The following is a 12,292-nucleotide window of genomic DNA, read 5'->3' as shown; positions in this document are numbered from 1 at the left end:
CTAAATTTAACACCATTTTTAAACACATAAATAACATTCCTATGGGAACAAACTTCTCGACACAGCTTTTAGATCTATACTTTTTACTAAAAATTTCAATTTCAACAATTTCTTGACTAAGCAAGTTTAAAACTTTTTGCAAACACCTACAGGTATGTTGACGATACAATTACTTTTAATCATTATGATGTCATAAAAATTCTAACTCTATCCTTTTTGCTTAAAAGTTAATAAAACCAATAAAAATCAACAAGAAATAGAGTGTCTTAATCTTTGTATTATTAATTATAAAAAAATTAAATTTTTGATAAAAGAAGAATCTGTAATTAAGCTTATTAATTGGAAATCCAATATCTCTAGGAAAGTCATCGGTAACACAATACTCAACCAAGTTACTAGATTAAAAAAACCTATACAGATGCTGATGACTTAAAAACGATTGTTTCACTTTCACAAGTAATTAAAGAAAATAGCATACCCACACAATTTATTAATTATTTTCTTTAAAAAGCTGGCGCTGAATATCAAATTAATCTTTAAACAAACAGGTAATGATAAGCTTCTCCGAAACCGTAGAAGAGGGTGAGAAAGGATACCCTGTTTGCTTTGAAGATCTGTATATTTTGTAATTAAATTGCATAAAATATTTTCTGTAAATATTCTGGCAACCATCCTTTTTAGATGTAATTTTTTTTCTTTTGCATTAACTTTCATCCAGAATTAATTATAAAATCAGTTTTGATTTGCATTTCTTAATTTTTGCAGTTACATACAGTTTTTAACCATTATGTTCTGCCTTTTCTTTTTTCCTCCTGAATTGCTACACTACAAGAAAATTTGTGCCAATGGCAACCCTTTCCTGTCTCGATTTCATGCGATACATGAGCAGTCATAAGCAGTTATAAAATAACAGTACAATGGACTTTCCCAGACTTTAATCGTGGCAAAGCATAGCTTCTCAAGCTTGTTGCTATGACAGCGCTATATTGAAATCCTTTTTTGGTTACAGCAAAATGTAAGTAAAGTTTAAAATTAATTTTGGTTTATTAATATGTAAAAATTACATGTTTATTTGACTTTTATTTGTTTATTTTTTCTTTCCATTGTATCTTGATTTTTATTTCATTTTTCATATATTTTTCTTATTTTTTAGTTTTAAGTATTATTTTGTATGACCATTATATTTATTTTTGAAATTATTTATAATAAATTGTATATCCGTGGGTAGGAGAATTATTTAACATATCTGAACTTTTAAGATTTAAATTCGTATTTTATAAAACTGAATAGAAATTCAAAATTGGAATAGGCATTTTGTTCAAATATGCGAAATGGCGAATCGCGCTTCTCATGAATTGATGATGGTTGTGTGATTATTTCCCTTGATAAGTCGGAATCTTTCCATGGAATCAGCAATAATTATCTTGTTTTATTCTTTAATTTTAAATTTTAATTAACAATTTCATTTTAATTACTTACAAATTTCCAGATAATAATTTCCAAAGACATTTGCATTGCAAAGTATACATTTGCTTTTTAAATTTCATGTCAAATTTCATAGGAACTAATTTTCATTTATATATACTCTATGAAATTAAATTTTATCTTTGCAGCAATAGCGCAAGATTTTACTTTTAACACCAGGAGAAAAATGTTAAATTTAATAAATTTTAAACTTCGTTAATTTTAAAGTTTTTCTTTACAAATTATATACAGATCTATATAAATTTAACTATCAATTTCTTATTTACTATTATCTCCTAGGAAATGAAATGTAAAACTACTGCAGAGTGAAATTAAAAAATGTTATTACTTAAGAGAACTGTGTTAAAACTATCAAAAACTTGCAATAAACCCGAAAGAAGTTTAGAATTTGTAATGGTATGCATTAATATCGTACATCTTAAAAAATAAGAAGAATAGTATATACATAAAAATAAGGTATAGCAGAACATACGACAAAAAGCAAATAAATTATTGATGCTTTCCCGGAAGACGGTTGACGTATCAAGGGGAATCAACCCTTCCCCCAAAAATCCGCAATAATTTGGGTATGATCGAGTTTCTTTTCCTTTGTGTGTTTAAATGAATTCTTTTAATAGCGAAAAACTAATATATAAAATTTGTGTTTAAATGAATTATTAGTAACTTTCAAACATGAATGTAATTCCCCAGGGCGATCAAAAAAGGAACATAGTTACAAAAATATTGTTATAAAAACTGATGGAGAATTTAGAAGTATTAATGCACACAAATATTATAATTTTTAACTATTATATACAAATTTCCTGCACTTATTATAATGTCTTAATTATATGCGTTAACAAAAATGTAGGCCAAAAAATATATAAATTTAATCCTAACTTACAGTTTAAATTCCATACTACAGAATTTTATTGAAAATTATATGCGTTTAAACAAAAAGGCGTCGTTGAACCCGACCCTTCAGGAATGTTTAGTTTACCATTGAAAGATGTCTGAGAAAGTGTTGAAAACGTTATATGTAGATAGGAATAGCGAATAATTTCCCTTTGGTTATTATGCAAATAAATTGTTTTGGATTTACAATAAATTGTTTTGGATTTACAATAAATTGTTTTGGATTTACAATAAATTGTTTTGATAACAAATGAATCAGAATTAAAAATTTATAATATTTTCTAGCTCAAAGTCAAGAAAATAGGAAAAAAGTAAGAATAACAGTCAAAAGTTTTCACCCAGAATCAGTGACATCTGAGCCTTTAGAAACTAGATGGCTTTTTGTTAATAAAAGGAAAGTAGCCAGAGCAATTTACAATTAAATACAGAATATACAAGTCTTCAAAGCTAAGAAAACATCTGTACTCATGCTCCGTGGACAATCTAAGAGAAGCCCATCATAAATTATTAGTTTAAAGATTAAATCTGAAAATTAACGCCTGCTTTATTAAGTGAATCATTAATAAACTGGGGAGGAATTTCATTGCCTATAAGGAAATTGTGTGAGTAAAAAGGTCATTTTTTAAGTAGTTTATTTCTGTGCAGATATTTTTATTGTACTAATTTCATTGATTATTTTATTGCTAATAACTTTCTTGATACGTTGATATAACAATTAATTAGTTCAACAGTAGTAAATTTAAATTCTCTTCATTCATCAAACACTTTAATTTTATTGTACTGAAAAATCTGTAGATCAAGAAAATCTGTTTCTTGTCTATTTCTTGTTGTTGCGTACATACGGGTTTGTAACAGATTTAATGCACACAGAACCGATGATAATTTGATAAAATTTCTTTTTTCGCAGTTTTGGAACTTTCTACAAAAATAGTCGTAGAGCTCTTCACAGTATCTTATAGTATAATCCTTAGTTACACTTTAAAGTACTAAGAACATTACACGCAACGCAATGTAAAGCGCATCTAAAGAGCGAAGCTGACACGTATTTCTCAATACTCCGAATTCAGCTCTCAACTAACAACTACTTAATTAATGTTCTCTCCGATATTATATAGTTTTCCCACGGCCGCCGAGAAATCTGCAGTCTTTCTCGAAATTACTGAAGGAATATGAGGGCCGAATACGGTTACAGTTACACAGAGCCTCAATTACAGTTATTCAATTGCAATACCATTTACAGTTATACAGGAACAGGACCAAAATGTCCTCAAATGTTGGCCAAGTTTGGCGACTTTTGGCTACAATATTTAATTGCCAAAATAGTCGCCATCTTGGCTATATCTGGCCAATTTAGCCAATTGTGTAGAATGGGGAAGTAAAAAGAGTACTTTTCGACCAAAAAAAGTCGAAAGGCTTCTAAAAGAAACATATAATTCAGAAACAGGATATTGGGGAATTAAACAACTGAAAAGGAAAGCAAGATTACCAAAGAAAGATACTGAAGCATTTTTATATACACAAGAGTATATTTTTATATACACAGATACTCGAAATAAATCTGTTATTCGTAAATTTAAAAGAAGAGTTTATATACCTAATAGTAATAATCAATCTGATGCTAATTTACTATTTCTTAAAAATTATAGTAAAGATAATAATGGAACTAAATATTTATTAACAGTTCTAGATGCATTTAATAAATATGCTTAGGCTTTTTCTGTAAAACGAAAAACATCTGAAGAAGCAGTGCAAAGTTTTAAATAAGTTATTTAAAGATATTAAATGGTTTATCACTAAAAATAAAGAAATTGTCTACTATAGGCAGAGAGTTTTAATACAACTATCAAAACAAAAATTATGAAATACTTTCTTGTAAAAAAACACTAAATGATATACGTATATCGACGTTTTACCTAAATTGCTTAAAAAGTATAACAATTCATATCATATTTCTATAAAAATGACACCTTATCAAGCTAGTAAACCTGAAAACGAAATAAAAGTTAAAAGTTTATTACAAATTATAAGCAGATCCTATAACCCAAAAACCTTTAAAGGGCCTAAATATAAAATAGAAGATCGTGTTAGAATATCTAAATTTAAAACATTTTATACGAGAGGACCAATATTTAAAGAAGAGACTTCTATTGTTTCAGACATTATAGAATCAAAAATATTCCCATATTTATTATTCCTTCTTGCGTACAGTTACAGAATAAAATATTTAAATGAGGGTAAAACTGAAGGAATATTTTATGACAATGAAATGGTGAAATATAATAAAAAAAGATGATATATATGTAAGACTGAAAAAATATGAAAAAAAGGTTGTAAATATTTAGTAAATTGGCTAGGTTAACCGGAACCTTTTAATACATGGATTGATAAGAAGAATTTACTACTATAATAAATGGCTGTACCCGTTCTCTCATTGTTTTTTCATAACTCTAAAGATTACGAAACATCTGAACATTTTATTGTTTACTATACACACCCATTAAAATGTTTTTAAAAAATTGCCTTAAACTCAGTTTTAATGAATGTTTCTTGGCGTAATATAAGCAAAAATTACAGTAATAATAAATTTACCACAGAATCTGCAATAGATTTTAAAGAAATAACTACATCTGATGGTAAATGTACAATTAGAGAGTCAATTTGATAAAATACATAGACCACCAGCGGCCGAGCGGTAAAGTCGCTGAACACTGGTAGTTCGGTTCGAATTCCGCGAATGGGCTGGCTGCATGGGCGTTTTCGTGGTTTTCCCTATGTGTAACGTGTATACGAGCTAGTTTCCCTTAGAAAGTCCTCCAGGAAGGCATCCCTTCCCTTAGGCAGATAGCCCTAGTGTGCTTTGCTGTATTAGGAAATGATCCTCCAATAAAATTTAGTATTCTAAAAGCAAGACAAAGAATGTTTATTAAATTACCTGAAAGATGGGAAATTAATTTATAAAAGGGCGAATTTCATAAAATTATAGGTTGTAAGAAAAAAAAAAAACGTATACGTTGCTAGAGATAAAAGGTGAATATATTGCTAATATGGCTAAGGGAAATGATAATATTTAAATTCGTTGTGATATAGTAAGATACGCTTATGTAAATGTAAATCAACTAAGGTTATTTATTCATTTAATAACATAAATCCAGAAGGTAGTATGATTTCAAAAATATTTGATAAATTGGTATTTTTTCCATTTAAATTAGATGAAATTAGTAATATTCATATGTAATAAAGATATTGACCTCATTGGTTAAATAATCAATAAGTTGCATATAATTTTATTCTTAAAGTAGACCAAAATTATTTGAAAAATATTTAGGATCGCCTGATCTTTACTATAAGTAAACGAATAATCATAGATTATATAGAAAAAATATAAAAATAATCATAGATTATATAGAAAGAGTATTAAAATTGAAGGAAGAGGATTTTTTATAGATTTTATGAAAACTATAAAGATAAGAAGTACTTAGCTTCGCCTAAACAAGCTATAACCTATAAATCAAATGAAATATTGTCAATGAAAGGAAAAGGTCTAAAAATTTTACTTTTAAATAAATGGAAAAGATTTATGATTTAGCAGATACGAAATACTACCATAATGAAGAAATTGAAATGAATTACAGACATACTTACTATTTACAATATCTGACCTTTACTGTTAGAATGTCTGTAACCCTAAGAATGAGAAAATTAATGATGTGTTAACTAGAAAGAAACAAAGACTGTATAAAATTATAATTCCTGTATCTTTTCGTACTAAATTACTTGAAAAAGCTCATTTTGAATTTGAGCATATTGGTGTCTCCTAAATGTTAAATTTGCTGTCACTTCATTACTATTGGGCAGGAATGATATAAGATATTCGAAATTAATGTAAACATTGTGAAGTATGCCAGTTTAATAAGGAAAGTAAATAAAAGAACTTTGGTTAAATGTAAACTTTACCATCTGTATGTGAAACTTTTGAGTTACTATATGTGATACTGTTCGTGGTATAAATTATAATAATTCTACTAGAAGTATATTCACATTATCATAGATCATGCTATTCGATATATATGGACTTCTGCTTCTAAAATCGTGATACTTACATAAATTGTTTAAGACAAATTTTTCAAATTCAGTCCCAAAGTACTTCTACAAAATTTAAGCATTTTTTAGAGAAAAAAAATATTACACAGTTATTAACTACTTAGCAGTAGTTAATAACTCTGTAACTGTGTAACATATCCCAAACTAAGGGTAAAGTGGAGGAGAAAGAGTAATCGATTATAACTAAATTATACTAAAATGTAAATTAAATTCTCGTCAAGGTAATATTGCATTGACAAAACTGTTCCTTAGGATACTGAAGACTAGAATAATAAGGTAATATTGCATTGACAAAACTGTTCCTTAGGATACTGAAGACTAGAATAATACACCACATTCTGTGGCAAAATTCTAGCCATCTTATTTATTATATGGAAAAATATCTTACGATCTTTTAATTGAAAATCAAGACTTGTATCCACCATCTGAAGAGGCTAGGAAAATTGCTCAAAAGTGTCTGATGATTATCATAATGTAAACAAAAATAGTTATGACTTCTATTTTGAAGCAAATAATTTGAAGCCTGGTGATTTAGTCATGTATGAGGAATTTCATTACCCTAACTAAAAAACTTTTTCTCCCTTTTCCAGGCCCAAAGTTTTAAAATAATATTCTGAAGCTACCTTTAAAACAGATGAACCCATTTCTCTTACTGAAAAGAAATCAGATGTTGTCCATTCTAGCAGGCTCAGAACTTTTAACCCAGCAAATGAAAGTAGTTAGTAGAACAGTTAGAAATACCTATTCAAAATTAATCAATTTTTTCCCAAATTATTAATTAAAATTTCTTTAAACATTTGAAAAATTTGTAACCGGATTGTAACCTTTATACTTGATCAAGACTTTAAACCGTTATTGCGAGAATTTTTACTCCCGAATTTGAACTTCTGTGAATGTGGCTCCTTTCCCATCCAACCCTTTCCTTCTTCCCAGATTTTTCTCGTTCACAATTTGTTGTGTACATTCCCTAACGCACGGAGATGAAAACAGAGAAAATTCTGCCTAACATTTTGAAATCTGGATCCCATACGAAATTATACAAAATACATTACAACTTAGCTATACTATTACACAATATTACATTTCATATAATATTTTGTTATTAGATCATGTAACATTTTGATATTAGATCATGATATATTCTATTGTCATATTATTTATAAATTACATTTTCATGTGTTTTCATATATTCAGACATGAGAAATTTCATGAAACAAATGACGGGAACCTTGAAGGGAAGGGAACATGCAAGATATAAAAATATGATGGAAATTTATTTACAAATTAAACTTAATCAGATCAAATTCGCAACAGACCTTTAAATTTCTAATTTTCAGTTAAGGCTCAGCCTCCTTCAAGGCATCTGGATTTTCGCTGCAGTAATCACATTGAGGTATACTTTTGTCCAATCGTTGTTCAAGATTAAAACAAAGCATTCCGAGATTATAAATACTACTTACTGCGTTGCTCGTTTGTTGCATGCTCTGCCTAGGAAAGTGACGTCTCTTCGCTAAGCTTCTTTTTCTATTATCTAAAACGTAAGCTGCTTATAGAGAAACTGTGGGGAGCGTTTAGCACACCTAGAGTTGCACCAGTTTTAAGAAAAATGTTTTCTGAAGAATTGTTCCTGTTCAAAATAAAAATAACGTTTTAACAATTAAGCCAGTTGTGAGTTTTCCTCCAGTCATCATCTACGTAGCAGTTTTTCTCGGCCATGCGACTAAACAGTGCTTGGTTTCTTGGTTTCATATTCTCATATATATATATATATATATATATATATATATATGATTGAAAAAGAAAATGTAAAGCGAACTGCTAATTAGACGAAAGACCTATCTGGTCTCAAATATATATATATATATATATATATATATATATATCCACAAGTCCACAACATGCTTTATTTGGATCAGCAGCACATAAATATAAATGAAAATAAAATTGAGTAAGCTTCATGAAATATATTTTACCATTTTAAGCTTCTTAATTTAAAAAGATTCTCATTAATTCTATACATAGGAAATGAAAAATCTTAAGCCATTTTTTCCCTCAAAATGTAGGGTATTGCCTATACATTTAAATGAAATGAATTTTATCACAAAAATTCAAATATCAGCAAATTAAAACAGCAGCAAATTTCTTTGAAATAACTTGCAGCAAAATATGCAATGTACTTCATGAAAATGTTAACAATATGAGCTATTATTTTGCTCCTAAAATAAGAATCATAACGTAAGCTCATGTTTCTTTTTAAAGTTAGATTGCTTCTGTACGGTGTAGTTGGATATTGTCAAGACTATGGTGCATAACGATGATATTTTAATGCAAATTCTAAAACTTGCAAAATAATTCTTATCGCAATGTGTTTTGTTGCTACTGACCATATGAATATCGAAAGAACCATGGTCTCAAAACAGCAAGAGGCATGACATTATGAGGAAGAGTAAAACTAATTAACAAACAACAAATTTAAGGGGGAATAATTAAAAAAGTTAAGAGAATAAACTTATGGAGTTTCACTATTTTGGGAAGCACGCTCCGAGTCGAGACTCTTGAAGAACTAAGCTTATTATCGCTGTGTCTTTTTAATCAAACAGAGAACGTAAGAAGGGTGTAAAAGACCTTTTTATTATTAAGAAGTCAAATAGTTGAACAGAAGGCAGCCTTTGCGTTTACGAAACCAGCCAGAATTTATGGAGTAACTCAGAGGTAAGGAATTTCAAATTAAAACTGAGCTGAGTCATAAGTTAGCCAAACGCTACACAGATATGATTAACTCTCAAGTTGGCTCAAATCTAACCCGATGTGATAAGCACTATTGGCAAGAATAAAGCAAGGCAAAAGACAGACTGCTATCGTAGAACTTCAACTAGTAACGTGGCCTTCAGCAGGCGGAACACGTTCTATCTAAGCAACCTACATCCTCCCTTTAAATACTATTTTTTTCTATCTCATTTGAATACGCGCGAAATAAAATTAGCATTCTGGCACAAAAACGGAAAGGGAGAAATCGCAGTTTAGATTCTGAATATAAAATAATTGATTAGATACGATAAATAAATACGTAACAAACTTAAGCATAAAGTTTTAAGTTGCAACTTTCGGTTCATTTCAAGTACCTCCTCTCCGCATGTTATGGTTTAAATGAATTTCTACATTAGTAGTTTGAAAGCAGGATGCTATACTAGATTCAATATTTCTAGAAGCGTTTAATTTATATCCCTTCCAACAAATAATATTTCAAAGCATTTCAGATGATACTTGTTAGCTTAAATAGTAATAAGGTAATACAGTTTATTCAATCAGCAGAGGTCTTTCAAATCTGATTTTCAAATCAAATAAAATTTTGCCTGAAAAAGTTTATTTGTTGCAACAAATATTTCTCACAAATGAAGTGTCACTTTGTGATTTGACAGGACACAAAATTCGCATAACGAACACAAACGCTTGCTTTCAAGGTGCTCTTTTTTTCCCTCCCCCCCTTTAAAAAAAAACTCAGTTTCAATTAAAATCAATTATAACCCTTAACAGTACAATGTTTTAGTGAATTGTATTTATGAATTCATATTGTAACATAGGGCTCATATTGTATATGTTTTATGAATTCATATTGTAACCAAACGCGAGTATTATTACTTTAAATTGATGATTTCTTCTGCAAAGCAGCTTATTTTAATAACTGTCAACTAGGAAAACTAAAACACATTTCAGATGTTAGGATGAATGTGGAGAGCCAAACTGCAATAAAAAAGGTTTGAGTTTGGTTTCTACTAAAAACTGTTATAGTTTATTTTCTTTTATTGAATATCAGTAAAAAGTCTCACTTTTTATGATTGCACATAGTTCAGAAATGAAAATTACTCATCATGCATTTAAAAATGAGTGATGCAGTACCAAGGCCTTGAGACCATTTTATTTTACACAAACTACAAATAATTTAGCATTTGGAGTATTTTTATCAAACATTCTTACTTGAATGAAATTACTTGTCACTTTTTAACAGATGAAAACCAAAATGCTGAAATAGTCAAAGCGAGACTTTTGTTTATTTTTTACCTTTAATGTAATATAAATTATTGACTAATTATCAGATCTTCGGTATTTGATAAGTTTTTATCGTAATGGTTCGCGTGCAGCGCTCGAAAATGTGCATTTCATCGTATAATGAGAAAGGAGATGCGATCGACCCGTTGTCATGGTTACAGCTATCCTTCTATTGAAGGTCAACACCTCGCCATAATATAATCTTTTAGGTGAAATTCTGCTGAAAAAGTTGATTTTAATCACAATTATTGAAGATTAATCAAGCCTTCTATATTACAGCTACTAAAAGTAAATGTAACCATTTTTCATGCTAAAAATGTAAAAAGATACGTTGTGTTCAACTTTAAATGCCGCCATGCAGCAATGTTTCACGTAATTCCAACCTGTTGGCTTCGAAGGATTATGAGGAAAGAAATCAAAATATCTTTTTTCGTTAAAGCAGTTTCCGATATTTCGATTTATTTAAATAAATAAGATCTTTATTTTCTCGGACAGATATTGGCTTAAAAGGAAATTACTAATAACAAAAATGAAAAGAACTAAGTATTTAAAACTTTTTAATTTTTTTAAATAATTTATTTGAAAAAAAAAGGATACAATTTTGAAAAAAAAACTTTTAAATATATTTCTTTTAAACATATAAACTTTTAAACATTTAAATATATTTAATTTTATTTTCATGTTCAAGTATACGAATATAATTTAAAATCCTATTCTGATAATGACGAATGGCTTTAGAAAATATTAACATATAGAAGATTAACAGTTTTTTTTTTTTTTTTTTTTTATTTAACTGTATGACAGGAAAAGGAGTTACTTTAATGAATCAGTACAAATAAACAGTTCAATCAGTTACAGAAAATTTTGAAATTCCGAGGTAAGTAGATTTCATAGTTAACAAAATTATTCTGGGGATTTCTCACATCGAGCCTGAAATTCAGTTTAGCGCGAAATTCTTTCATTTAATGAATATTATTTCTGTTGAAAACTCTAATAAAATGCAATAAGAAATGATTGAATACAACAATTATTCCCATCAAAAATGATCTTCACAAAAACAATTTTCTACACTAAACGTATATTTTTTGTTTTTATTTATTATAATAAATGAGAATGAGAAGTTATTGATATATTTCGCAAGTATCTTAAAAAAATCTCTTTTTTAAAATGTGAAACTATCGAAACAAATGACAAAAAAATTAAGTGTTTATTAAACAGTTTGTAATTTATATGTTCCATAAATTAAACTATAACTTGTTCTATTAAATTAAGTTCGTAAAATTCCTGACTTATTAAACTGAATGCATTTTATACTAGTATTTTTATCACGATTATTGTTGTGCGGGTTAAATTTCAAATAAAGCTATAAATAGCTTCACCGTTGAAAGTGAAATGAATGCCCGCCACTGACGAATATTTTAAAATATTTCTTTAACAAACATGGAACCGTGAGTGCAATAACTTGTTGCTAAAGTCGATATTTTTGAATCGGACATAAATGAAGGGGTAGCGGGGTAGGAATCACTAAACGACTGACATAATACATTTATTAAAAATATGTGCGATGCACTTCAAGAATGTAAGCAATGTACAAAATCATACATTGTTTATAAAGATATCAAGCAATGATTGCAAACATATAATACCCGAGAACTAAAATAAGAAGTGTAGTAAATACTTATTTGACACATCATTATCTGCGATACCGAAAAAAACTTCACAAAATGCTCTAAGGCTTTAAAATATAACACATTTTTCTAACGCT

The 12,292-nt window shown here is 28.6% G+C and overlaps 1 protein-coding gene across 3 annotated transcripts in view; it reads right to left on the bottom strand.

Annotated features, from left to right (window-relative positions):
- Positions 1-12,292, bottom strand: part of LOC118191648 (complexin-like) — an 81,375-nt gene that overhangs the window by 68,509 nt on the left and 574 nt on the right. The window contains exons 1-2 of one of the 3 annotated variants that reach the window (XM_085810088.1): positions 7,941-8,074; positions 6,022-6,063 (exon numbers count right to left, since the gene is read on the bottom strand). The exons of 1 other annotated variant lie outside the window; for it this stretch is intronic. The gene's annotated coding sequence lies outside the window, so the exon portion shown is untranslated. Of the gene's footprint in view, positions 1-6,021; positions 6,064-7,940; positions 8,084-12,292 lie in introns of those variants that run through there. One more of the 3 variants, XM_035362482.2, reaches the window with a different exon arrangement.

Source organism: Stegodyphus dumicola, chromosome X2, assembly GCF_044657685.1.
Source record: "Stegodyphus dumicola isolate Sdum_Otavi_A_Nest chromosome X2, ASM4465768v1".
Classification (NCBI taxonomy): Eukaryota; Metazoa; Arthropoda; class Arachnida; order Araneae; family Eresidae; genus Stegodyphus; species Stegodyphus dumicola.
This window is presented reverse-complemented; position numbering and strand designations above follow the sequence as displayed.